At 38.1% G+C, this 13,898-nt stretch overlaps 1 protein-coding gene across 1 annotated transcript in view; it reads right to left on the bottom strand.

The window, feature by feature from the left end:
• Positions 1-6,847: 6,847 nt before the first annotated feature.
• The window catches only part of LOC122798037 (lipocalin-like), a 177,399-nt gene continuing 170,348 nt past the window's right edge, over positions 6,848-13,898 (bottom strand). Inside the window, exon 7 of the mRNA XM_044066658.1 lies at positions 6,848-7,021. The gene's annotated coding sequence lies outside the window, so the exon portion shown is untranslated. The remainder of the gene's footprint in view (positions 7,022-13,898) is intronic.

The raw sequence follows: 13,898 nt of genomic DNA, 5'->3' as shown, positions 1-13,898 counted from the left end.
TTCTAATGCAGTCACCTGCATTTGTTTTATTTTTATTCTCATGCTCACTAACCTTGACTTTATAAGTGCCAAGGATATCTACAGAGAAAGTACAATGGCACTCCTTGTAACTGCTATAGCAGTTAGTTTTATTCTTTTTTCTTTTTTAAGTGATACTCACTAAACAGTAGTGTTTAGCAAGTAAAGACAATATGGCACTTCTTTGTCTCTCTGTAGGTTGCAGCAGCTTAGTATGCTCCTGTGAAGTTGTGGACTTGTTGCCAAGATCTCCTCAGATATTAATATCCTAAAGGAGAATTTTCTAATGACGGTCATATGTGGTTGTCTGCCCTGCCAGTGCAATAAAAAATCTTGTCTGTTATTACGCAGCCATTCTAGGACATTCTGTACTTCGACACAATTTTTCTCTTTTTCTCACCCCCCCTCCACCAAAAAAAAAAATCTGCTACCATTTTCCACATGATATAAACTTGTGAAATGGCTATGGTTTTGGAAAGGGCTGAGGTTGGAAATACTCCCTCATCATGCAGGACGGAGACTAAAATATTTCTCCATTGATTGTACCGGCACCTGCTGGGAAGTTCTAAGGAGGTTCTCCAATACAAGACAGATACCTAGCACTAACTTGTCACTGTGATGGATGATGCCACAACACTCTGGTAAGCAGTGACAACATCATTAAACTGAAAAGATGGAGAGGGAGACAAAATTCTAGAGCAAGTATGAGTACCTGGAAATTGCTTAGACCTAAAAATTTTTGTGCAGTATAGGTGGTTGTTGGTGTTTATGAACACATGTTTTTTATTCAAATCTGTCTATTTTTTCAGCTGCTGATGAGATCAGAAAAATAAAATGAAGTGTGTCAGAAGATATGCACACCCAGGCATCGGGGCATATATTAAGGAATTGGTATTAAACCTGCATATATCTTAGTTACCTGCTTTTCTGTCTATGTTTCTAATGCTGCTAATTACTTTCACCAAATGTTTGTGTGTGTCATGTACCTTGCAACTTCAAGTGGAACTATTCTACTGACTCTCCTGCCATCATATTTTGCCAACAGTGTCACAATGATACAGAGAGGGGTTACAGTGGATTTGCCACCACCATGTTCGGTGTCATTGTCCTCTTTGGACCTATTTAGTTGGAAGCTTTAAGTGTCATGTCCCTATCTATCCACCCTGCTTTTAATGTTCACTTTCCCCTGATAGTTTGACATGGTTTCCTGTTGCACTAGACATTCAGCCAGGTATCCCTTTGTCAGTTACACCCGCCATGCTATGGGTATGTCACAGACAGACTGTTAGGGTATGCTTCACTGTGATTGTCATTTGTCAGGGTGTGGTATTATCGCTAGGTTTATGTGCCCAATGTTTATTCATTTTAGAAGAATGAGGCAGGTTTATACATGGCATGGTCTCTCTGGTGCATGCTGGTCATTATTTGATAGGCCGTGTGTGCCACTAGCTGCTGTTCTTCTCTGAGATGAGAACTATATGTCCAGATGGTTGATTTTGAACAGCTTAGCTATCCTTTGCAGTCACACTGTTTTCACCTCATGGAATGAGGCACTCACCAGTGCATGGGCAGCTAGTTAGTTAGCATGTGCTATTGCCCACTGTGGTCCTTGTAGCTCTGTAGTGCATTTGTCTCATGCTTCTGTACTGCTTTTGGATTGCCATTATGTTATCCCTCCAGTAACTGTAGTGACAGTCAGTGTAATACACTGGTTACTGTCCTGTGTTGTTTTGCTTCCCTTATTTTCCATACATATGTTATGCTGTATTGTCCACTTCACTAGATGTTAAATGTCAGCAGCCATTCAGCTGAGCACCTGCCTTGCCATCACCTGCTGAGTGAGTCCTCTGTTTTCTTCAAACCTGCTTCTCTGCTGGGTGGTGAAGGTTATTAAGTAGGGGGCTCTCAGAAGGGCTTGCTGGTACCTGCTGTTGTTTTTCCTCCAGTTAGGACATAGGATTCTATCTCTGCACATCACTGGGGTGTTCTGTTGAGTCATCCAGCAGGGAGTGGAAGGCCTGGAGGCAGCCTTAGTGCACTGCCAGCATTACACCCCCTCTTGCAGCATGGCACACATCCCCATGTGGCTGTCAGTGAAACACAGCTGTCTGGCCTTGATTCAGTCAATGGGGTGACTAACTTCAAGTGAGGTATGGCACTCAGCTGTCACTCCACCTGATTCAGCCATCACCACACCATCCTCTTTTCTTGTATTTCATTACCAAATTTGTAGTCAAATCTTCCTCATCACCAGTTGTCCTCCCTCTATCTGTCTATGTCTAGCCCTTGTGTTCCCCATATCGGTTCCCTGTTCCATAAGTCTTTGCCTTTTTTATTAATTTATCTGCTCAAACTGACATCCCTATACTTACCTTCATATCCACACATTCCCCAGGCTGCCTTTCTCCTCTATTGTTATTGAAAGTACAATAAAATGGTCATTTCTACCAGCAAATAAACACTTTCTGGCCGCCCCCATACCTCTCTTCCTTCTCCCTTGCCTTTCTTGGTGTTGCTCTGTTTGGTCCCCCTTTCTACCAGTCCTATATGCCCATTTCCTTTACTTTTATAATATAAACATAGTAGGGGCATATACTGTGATCTGCTGTACATGTGGTACATTACTATGTATGTAAAAGAGCATTGTCGCAAGCATGCTCCTGGACCCTTGTGGTCATGTGACCTGTCCAGGTCATTGTGTGATGTGTTTTCCTCTTGACACAGAATTGACAACATCATCCCTACTGCATAGATTACCACTATTGCACTACTTTGACTGCTCCATTTTGTTCTTGCCTACCTACATAAGAGATTTTTCTAAATCCGAGCCAGAAGTCTTTATAAATGCATTTTTGTGAAGTTTTATTTGTTTGAAATGGTCCTTCCACCTGATTAAGAATAATAATATTAGCTCCCACAATGTATTACAAGTTTTACAAAAGTTTAGTAGTGCAGTTGTAAAGAAAAGTGAAGCTTGTCCCTGGTAAGACATAGCAGACTAGTTCCATTATTTTATGACTATTGCGCATTGATGTGTGGCTCCTAAGAGCTTATTTCATTCAACTGCCATGATAACACTGTAACTTGACAAGACAGTAATGAAGGCACGTAGCATTCCCTGTGTATACTTTTGGGACAACCTTGTGGAATGAAACAGAGATGTATTTACTTGATAATGAACCCCGCTGATCCCTCATATAATACTAGATGAGGCTGAACTGAAAATGTTGCTGCACTGTCATATGGGGGGGGGGTGTCAAATTATCTCGGTATAAGCAGGAATTATCCTATGCAATTGCAATGCTGAAGTCTCTGCCAAACAAAGTTGGAATTCTGAAGGTAGTGTCGCTACATATATCTGAAATGGAGCATGGGAGCAACATGAGAAAAAAATGACTCTGCAATAAATAATGTTACAGGACCTACAGAAATAAATACCAAGACGCACTGCAAAGTAATAAACCATGCAAGTATGAAAAGCAGGATTTACCAGAGGGACTCAGTAAAGACCTCCACCAAATAGGCAGAAGATAGAATGCTAAGAGGGACTCCAGCAAACGTCTCCCTAAAATAATGGATGCTTACTTTTTGAAGTAAGTCATCAATGAAATAATTGTTATCATTTTTCCTGCTATACCTTAAAGGAGGTTAATTGGCAAGGGTTTACTATCCTTATCAGTTGTCCTCATACCTCTGAACTACACAGATTTTTGCCTCATATTTTTGGCCTGTTCCTCTTAAAGTTTCTTGGTTTTCTGGCAAATTACCAAGGGTTGACATCAATAAATAATGGCACACATTTGAGTTTCAGACTTTATATCCTTCCCAAAAATGCATGCCAAGACAAAACCTATTATTCTACCAACTTCCTAGGTTTATAATAACGATATTTAAAATCTGTCCCTGTTTTTGGGCTTTTGTCCCCCCCCCATTATTTTAGGCTTTGTCCAGATTTTTTGCGGAAAGGAGTTGAGAGGTATTACTGTCCCTGATTTTGGCTTAAATTTCTTCTCTGTCCTTCTTTATCCTTCCTAAAACTGGTGGTTTGGGTCAAAAAGGTGGTGGATTATATCAAATAAATGACAGTAATTAAGAGTTACAGACCTGTTTACATCGGAAAGTGCATGCTAATCCATATTCTCTAATTCTGTTAACTAATATCCCCAATTATTTCTGGATTTGTCCCTGGTAAAAGGTTGGCAGATATGTGTAAACAGACTTCTAAGCAAATCCATACTACCAAAGCAGTTATTTATAGGTTCACAGGTAGCTACTAGGTTAGTTGCCCTTGAAGGCCATTTTAAACCTAGCCAGTTTCCCTTTCTGTGCTGAAAATAATCTTTCCCCATTTAGTTATAGAATGGCCTTGCACATGCCATGGTGTATAATTATATAGTACCACTAATGAGAATAACTGGGATTGCACAATAGATAATTTGAGTGGATCCATAGGTTAAAAAATCAAAAATGATCAACATTTTCTGTTTTCTTTTTTGTATTTTTTGTTTTTTGCTATGCTATTCTGCAGGTTGCATTTCTAAGAAGAGCAGGATGGTTATTGCTGCATGAATGAGGAGAAGGCAAAGACGTCCTTTATAGGGTCATAGCTTTGTACTAGGCTAATGGCCCTGGAGCCTTTACAAGCCTAGCCCCCCAAAAAATTGCCCAGGCACTGTGCCACCTGATGTTAGTTCACAGTGCCCATATCCAGTAGTGCAACTGGAATGATCCCTGGAGTGAACATTCTGTTACCCATCCACTCGTCAAGATTTCTCTTGAAGAGGGCCAGTGAGGTGCTGTGCTTGACATGAATGGGAAGCTTAATCCAGAATATGGGCAGTCTTTGGGAGATGAACCTGTCCCTCCAGCATGTTCTGTTAATTGTGGTAATGAGATTGTGACCTCTGGGGAGTGTGGCGCGGGGGGATTGGGATTTCTTTAGATGTAGCATTTCAAGTAGGGCTGGAATGGACATGGCTTTGTAAGTCAAGCAGAGATCACCTCTAAGTAGACGATAAGAGACTGAGAACAGCTGAAGTTTCTTGAGTCTGTCCATGTAGGACATGTTTAAGGCCTAGGATTCTTTTTGTGAGGCCTCTCCAGCTGTTGTAGGTGTCTGGTCAGGTACATGCCAAACGGGGTGTTATATTGAATGAGGGATGAGACCTCTTTCTTCCTGGATGTGAAACCTTTGGTTATAAGATGTGCCACATAGAAGGACTTTCTGACCACAGTGGCAATGGAAGCCCAGATCTCTTATGGCCCCTTCAGGGTTCAGTGGGCTCCCATCAATGTGATAGTTCGTGGGAACTGATTTTTTTCCAAAGGGGATGATAACATAAAGGAAATTGCCGAAAACAACTTTCAGCAAATTTCACAAAAAAAAAAAATGTTTCCCAAAAGAGAGCAAGCTCCCTGTTACCCCAACATATATATCAACTCTGAGGTCTCACATCAGAGGAAAAGTGCAAACTTCAAAAATCGCCAAATATGCTTTTGACAACTTCTTTTACCGGTCAAATGGCATTCAGAGTTAAAAGCCTTCACTGTGACTCAACTTTATCGCACATATTTTACCACACACACACATTCATATATTTGTGTCTTATTGCTTGCATATGCTTTACTCTACTTAAGAAATTCAATTTTCAAGGTTGTAAGCTCCAGAATAATACCTCTGCAGTATGGAACTGTCATGTCTAACTAACTATCCTAACTGCCATACCTATTGTTGAAGCAATGCAAACTGTTTAGTTCTCACTGCAATTTTGCTTCCTTCTTCTTCATCTTCTGTGTTTTTCAATATATTACTTCAGGTCAAATGAAGGAAATGCTAGCCAGAGAATATATGAATTAAACATTATTTTCATTTTTAGTAGCATATGGATTTCACCCTCTTCTGTGATTTGCCATGCAAAAATAACCTACCTATGCTTAAATAGAAGATGATTCTTGAAAACCTGACTAGGCAAGAGTTGTTAGTAAAATCCAAAATGAGGAAAAAAGTGACCTACACACAGTAGATTTCAGAAAGGGGTTACCAAAAAAGTCTACTTGCCTCACATCTGAATTATAAACCGCAGAATAAATACACATATATTATAATAAATAAATACACATATATTATAATAAATACACATATATTATAATAAATAAATACACTCCTCCTATAATACAAAGAATCCAAAATAAATGTATGCAAATTGTCATGAAGTAATTTAGACTGGTTAACTTGTACCAGCCCTGCATGGCCTAACGTTATAACCTGCAAAACACAAGGGGAAGAAAACGGGCACATTACATTTTTTTAACTCTCATCTGAAATTGTCAGTGAATATCTCTTTTATTTTCACCAAAGAGAAAGTCATCTTAAGTTTCTACACAGGTGGCATTTGGCATCGTCAAGTCAAAGGTAAAGGAAGATTCAAAAGACGAATGAGACTCCAAAGCAGCGGCAGCATTAAGAAATGTGTCACTAAGAGGACACTGGCCACACAAATAAAAATTTCTTAAGAAGTATAGGTACATCCCCAAACTGTACTACTTAGCACCAAAAGATTTCTCAGTGAAGTTTGCAAGGAAACAAAAATAACGGGAGAGACACAAATTTCACCCTTTTTGGAAATATATGTGCACCGTTAATGACTCTCAACCTAGGAGAGAATCATTGTATTCTTAGACATTTGTTAATTATTCAGATTCATCCTAACTGTAGTGTGTAATTTCCAACAATTGTAGAATTTCCAACTGTTGTGCATTTCACTTTAAATGTTATCAGCTGTTGTTTCTATGTACTGTTGCATAATTAGTTTTAAAAGTAGTACAGGCATTAAAGTTTGAAAATAACGCATTTATTTATCTATCAGCATTTGTACAAAGAGCATCAGAATAACCCGGCTGATTAGATGCATAATGCTAAGTTGTCTCGCGATACGTCATTTATGCAAATCTTCTTCCTTTTAGTGTAATTTAAATGCTTTTTCACACCTTTGCGCTTCCAGACCTGCAAAATACAAATCAGTAATGTCAGATCACTTTTACATTAGATGCAATAACATGCACTTTTCTCTGCCTGTACAGAAATATTCTTATGACTTTCTTCTATGATTCCCTTAGACATAATGAACAGAAAATGTTTATTTTCAGAAACATTAAACTTATTTTCAAAAATGACAAATGGATTTTTTTCTAATAAGTAAAGAATTCTAAGAGCATTTTTGCATTTATCAAAAATGTTAGGTCGTTCAGAATCTGAGTTTGCATGCATACATACATACAGACATATACATGATCATATATTTAATACCTAAATATGGAAAAGAAAAACGGAAAGCTGAATGCAATGAAGGATCAAAAAAACTGCTCAAGGCTGGAAAATACGAAACCACAGACTAGCGTAACTTCCACTTTATTCAACGCTTTCGTAAAAAACTTTTTCAGAACCAAAAGGAATGTTACATCAAGCATTCATTTAAATACTGCACACAATTAAAATCAATTAATCAATTACATAGTGTAAAATCATCATTAAAGAGCCCTTTACAAAAAGCAAACTCTTCATTCAACATTATGCACTGTAGAATAGGCATAATTGAGTACATTACAATAACAAACATTATAAAACATATGCTTCACGATCTTTTAAGAAACATTTAATGCAATTTAGTGCAATGAAGGAGTTAATTAAACCAGTAAACCATACATATAAAGAGTAAGTAGTTTTAGGAAGTTTAAAATGGGAGTGTATTGTTTCATTGGAGTTATATGGTATGTTGTACTTCATTTTGTTTCATATTTTAAGATGGAGTCCCATTGCTATCTCTAATCTTTTCTGTAACAATAATTTCTGATAATTTAGTTGTACAATAGAGACTATTTTCTATAGCTAAAGGATTTCCTGTAGTGTGCTGTTATACCAGTTGATTGCATCACCAAGTCTCTCTCTCTTTATCACCACAGTATACCATCCACACAGGGTTGCCACCTGTCAGGAAATTTTCCTCATAGTCAGGAAATTAGGGTCTCTTTCAGGAAATCCAGGTATGAGTAGTACATGAAAGGTATTTTGAATCACTTTGGGAGCAAATTTCTGAAGTATGTTTCCTAAAATGTTCATTGTCTCACTTGTATTTTCTATCTGAATTCAAATGCAGTATAAAAGCAGCTGTTGCTATGGCTTATGCGTCTGTGTGTTTTGGAGCTGGTCCACTGGCATGGTGAGTAATGTTGCCACCTCACAGTGTTTATCTCCCTAAGTTCTTTGCTGTGGCTCCATCTGGGTTGAGTCTGCATGTCCTTCCTGTCTTTGTATGGGTTTTATTTTGGTGCTTAGCATTCCTCCAACACCCAAAACTGTACTGTATGTAGAGTGATGTTCTGTAAAGGTGTCTACCTTATCATAATGTGGTTTGTCAGGGGCAGTGCACAAGTGTGTGTGTCTGACTGACTGTGAAAAATAATATTGGGGTATATTTAAATAAATCTCCTAGGTAATGAAAAAAATAAGGCATAGACCACATTCCAGATCACGTAGATACTGGAATCCATCATTCTTGGCTGTGTAAGTGACTTAGTAAGGTCTTCTGCTATAGGCCACACTTCAGTCTAAAGGTAACCCCATTCAGAGGTGGTCACAGAGATCACTATAGTTTATGGTGGGGGACAGGGGCACTCTGGTCATTATTTCATTAACATTCCTCACAGTCAAACTTCAGAGGTGTGCACACAAGATCTCTCCAGCATGTGTGTTGGCTGAGGACACGATGGTCTTTGTTTCTTTAACTTTTCTCAAACATCATGCATTAGAGGTATATACAGAGGGCCACCGTAGCTTGTCTAGGACCAGTGTTCTGTGTAGGACCAGTAAATTGGAATAAATTATTGTGAGTGCTATTTTTTCCACTTTTTTCACAATTGTAATCAGTTGTTTATGCAGGTGTCTGTCAAACAGGTCTAAGAAAAGGAGGCAAGCTGCATATGTACACAGACAGCAATAAGTTGAAATACATTTTTGTAAACTGTGTTTTTTCACTTTCATCCTAGTTTGACTTTAAAGGGGTATACAGAACATGTCTGCATTTTGTGGTTAGGGCTGAGGCAGCATGCTGTGAAGATGGATGACAGCAACAACTTGTAATAGGTGATTATGGCCATTTGTCCTTTCACTTCCATCCCAATTTAACAACAGAAGCTCAGGGAGGAAGGCAGTCATTCTACTTATGATTTGTGTCTTATTAGGATTTTCTTCTCAGTTTGTGGTTAACTATTACTCGATTATTGGTAACTACTCTGTCTCCATTCTTAAACATTAAACCTTGCACAAAACTTACTTCTTCCTTAGAAAAAAAAAATAGTTACTTTCCTAAGTCGTGATTTTTGTCACTGAACCAAAGGCTGTGGAAAAAATCTCTAACACTCACCTCAGAGCATTTATAACCCTATAAATTCTAGTAGCTTTCTGGCCTCTGGCTTTCTTAGATGGTCACTACAGTAAATCTTTGGCCATTTAGGATGATGCGTTAAAGGGGATATAGGAAAAAGCTGACAAGTCAATGTTTAGTAAAACAAAAAAGTATACTGGATAGTATAAGGAGGTAAAAAGTGGAGGAAAAAAGAAGGGATCACTGGCACGTATGCCTGGGTGACAGTAGATAGCAGTTGTAGGGAGTTCCATATGCAGTCATTGTGTGCAATTAAAAGCTGGTGCTTCTAGGCATGCCTTACTGAAAGTGGTGTGACCAACTTTAGATTTAAAGCTAGAGTGCCCTCCAGCCAGTGACATATTTACCATATATGAACATTCAGCTTGCATTTTATTGCCCTTCATTTCAGCAACATGTGCCTAGAACCCACTGAGGAAGAATCCACTACATTGCTTCAGCACTTCTGCATTCTGTCATGGCTCACACAAAGCAGATTGTTAATAAACATGTATGCATATAACATTGACATCTGAAAAGATGATTTTAGTGAATGTTGTTACTGCACTTATCAGTCTAGCCTGTTTCTGTGTTTAGCGTTACATTTTGTGTTCAGTATGTTTCATAAATGTTGCCAATTAGTGTGTTTGTTGCATTTTGCAACAGTGACTTTTACCTCCATTTTGTACTTGACATTGCAGAACATGTACAGAATATATCTCTACTTTGTTGTCATGGTATCAGAAGTAATAATAATATGTATTTCACCATAACAGACAGCATTTATTTTCTGCAATTATGCCATGTCCCAAACTTCCTGTGGTGAAAGGGACAATGTGTATGGAAAATATCAATATTGAGCTGTGCTGAAATCCCTAAAGGCAGAATGGAATTTGTGATTACACTGTGCAACTAAGAATTCATGGATGATTCCCATAAAGTTTTATCAATAGCTAACTTTTGGCTTAGGAATTTAATATACCATCAGTTAGGCTCAGGCATACACAGTCTTTGCACTATCACAGTCTGGCATGGTCTTTTCCACTGGTGTTAATTATATATCTTTTGTTAAGGCTGCAGGAGGCAGTACATAGTGCAGAATATATCTTTAATGAGCTGTCATTACTTTGAATGTAAAAAATACTTATATTTCACCAGATGATGTAACGTTTTTGTGATTGCAAACTTGGCATGACAAAAACTCTTGTCTTCAAAGGATGTTGTGTTGCAGTCAAATTTAGTACTGCGCTGCATTGAAACTCACAAAGATTAAAGCATTCTTGGGTACATTTCACATATCCTTAAACATTTTTATAAGAACTCAAAAAGAAGACTGACTTATGAACTTTTAAACATAGGCTCCAGCTGTTCAGCTTCACAGGCATTTTAGTATAGGATCATAGGAGGTTACTAGGCTAATGGCCCAGGGGCCCTTACAAGCCTAGCCAAGAGTTTTATGTCAGGCAAAATACAATCAATTGCTCTGAATTTAAATTAGTGGTTTGGGTATACACCAATGTGCCTAGCCAATGCATTTTCTTTATATTTGCGGATGTTATAAAGGTGTTCATATACCCTCTCTTTAAATTTCCTATTGGTTTTGCCAATATAAAAAGCTGGGCATGCTTGACATTGGGCCACATAAACCACTCCCTTCGAATTGCAATTGAATCTGTACTTATACTTAAAATTCACTCCATTGATGGGAAAAACTCTGACCAATATCCATGTAAGGACAATAACAATACATAGAACATTTAAACATACCCTTCCTGTTATCAAAGTTGCCCATTTCCCCTTTGGTGGCTTGCAATAAATTTTTCAAATTCGTCCCTCGTTTAAACACCACCCTAGGTGGGTTATAACATTTACAAACTAGGGTAGGTCAGACTTGAGTAAGTCCCAGTTCTTTTTAATTATGTCCATTATATAATAGGCATCCATACTGAATGCAGTAATAAAACTAGGTCCATTCACTAGATTTTTTTCTTTATTAATACCTTGTCCTTCATAACTGTGTTCTGTTGCCAAAATAGGTTGATAAAACCCCCTTGATCTCTTCTCTTTAAGCTCATTCATTAGATCATTCTCGAGTGATTCAGGGCACCCTCTTTTAAAGAACATTTCCCCTAGTTTGTCACATTCCAGAAGAAATTCCATATCCTGCGAAACCATTTGGGCTGCCCTCACCAGTTGACCCTTAACCACAGATCGTTTCTGGGATAAGGGGTGACAACTGCTGAAGTGAAGAAAGGCATTTGAATAGGTTTCCTTTCTAAACATTCTGGCTGTGTAACAATTATTGATGAAACCTTCCTTAAATCGACATCAAGATAAGCTATACTATCTGTACTAAAGGTATGCATAAATTTTTAAAAAACTGATTGTATTATAATAATATGACACCAATTTACAAGCATCCTCTTCATTCCCATCTATTGACAAAAAGATGTTGTCCAAGAACCGTGTATAGAATCTAATTTGACTTGCAATAAGTGGAATCCTATTAACATATTCTTTTCCCAGTATGCCATTACTAGATTTGAAAAGCTGGCTCCACAGGGGGAGCCCATTGCCACACCAACTTTTTGTAAATAAAACTTATTATTAGAACATTATTAGACATTATAGACAAAATAATATCCAACAACTCTTCCAACAAGCAAATTACCCATGCAGTAAGAGGCTGACCCACTCTATGCCCTCCATGTGTGGAATCTGTGAATACAGGTCCTTTACATCAATCGTCAAAAAGTTAAAATTATCATGAAATTTAAGTTTTTTAATATTAGCTAGAAAGGACCATGAATCTTTACAGATCTATTGCTGTTTTACCACTTTTTCAAAGTAAAATCAAAACATTTGGCACATGCATAAGTTATACTATTTCTTGTGTCTACCAAGGGTCTCATAAGTGGGTCAGCAACACTCTTATGTATCTTCGGTGTACCGACTAAAATGGGTATCATGGGAGCTGGTATACTTAGGAAGTTGAAACTAACAGCATCAATTCTTGCCTCAAACATTTCATCCAAAGATGACCGTGACCTCCCATAAGCACCATTAAGTTCATTGATGGATACTTCTGCATAAACCTCACTATCAAGAACTATCTCCATTCTCAATCTGTAATCATCAGTATCCATAATTACCAAGCCTCCACCTTTGTCAGGTTGCATCACTCTAACTGATGCTTATTGTAATAAAGTGAGGGCTTGTTTCTCTTCCTGTGTTATATTATAGCGTTGAGTTTGTTTATATGTGTACTAACATGAGTGTAAAAATCGAACTCGCATATATGTTCAAATAAAGCTAATGTGGGGTGGGGTGGTGGGCACTAAGTACTAGACACATGCAATGCATTATCAGCCTGATCTCTCCCTCCCAACAAAAACTGTAAGTTTAACTTCCTTGTAAACAGTTTGAGGTCAGTAACAATGTCAGCAATATCAGCTTTTTAGGTGGTACAAACAATTTGACCCTTGGCCAACAGATCGGCTAACCAACTGTCTACATTTAGACTGGAAAAGTTAAAAATTTTAAAGCCACCTTGCGAGTTGTGAATAATTTTACAACCGTTCATAAATGATTCTGTTACCTCCGTCACTGGTACTGCTTGTTCATTGTTTTGTAAGAAACTCGTGGTAATCCCTGCCTTGGGTTGTAACCTGAGGCTTGCTTCTGAAAATTTCCTTTATTGTTAGCTGACACAGAATCCCTTTGTAAATTCCCTGAAACATTTGAATTAGAAAATGAAGGTAGTAGTCCACATTTTCCTTTTGGATTATGTCTCTGCATATTTCCGTTTTGAGCACCGTGAATGTAACCACCACTCATTCCTTTGTCAGTTTGGTAAAAGCTCACAGCCCTACCATCTCCTTCCCCTCCACCAATCATCGCCCCTGACTGGGAGGGAGGAGGCTTTGGCAGTATTGTATAATGTATTGCTGGGTATTTTATGGTAAATTAACACCTGCTTGAATATATACTGTTTTAAAAGAATGTTGATTGATTAATTACTGTGCTAGGCTGTTGATTGGTGGTTGGAAGGTTATGCTGTTTTACACTACCTGTTTTAAACAAGCGTTTTTTGTAGAGTGGTTGTCTGAAGAAGTCCTGCTACTAATGGGATGAAAAGCACTTTACTTAAGTAACATTTCCTCTTTGTCTTTATGGTATAATGTAGATTGGTTTGGAGTTCTTGCTGCCTTCTCATTTTGTTCAGTGTGAGATTGTTGTCAACCTGAGTACCCATGTCTGTCACCACAGGTTGTGTACTTAGGGGGTTGTCGTTGATGTGGTAATCAGTAGAGGCCATGTTATTGCTGAATGGTATAATACATTTTTTTTGCATTTAACTTGAGGCCATGACTTTGGCACCAGTCATTTGTTGCTGTGAGACCCTCTTGCAGTATGTTAACATCATTTCGGGAGTCAATGACAATACCCAACTTAGTCTTC

This window comes from Protopterus annectens, chromosome 3.part1, assembly GCF_019279795.1.
Source record: "Protopterus annectens isolate FY-2018-M chromosome 3.part1, PAN1.0, whole genome shotgun sequence".
Lineage (NCBI taxonomy): Eukaryota > Metazoa > Chordata > Ceratodontiformes > Protopteridae > Protopterus > Protopterus annectens.
Note: the sequence above shows the minus strand (reverse complement) of the source record. Positions and strands in the feature narration are given on the sequence as shown.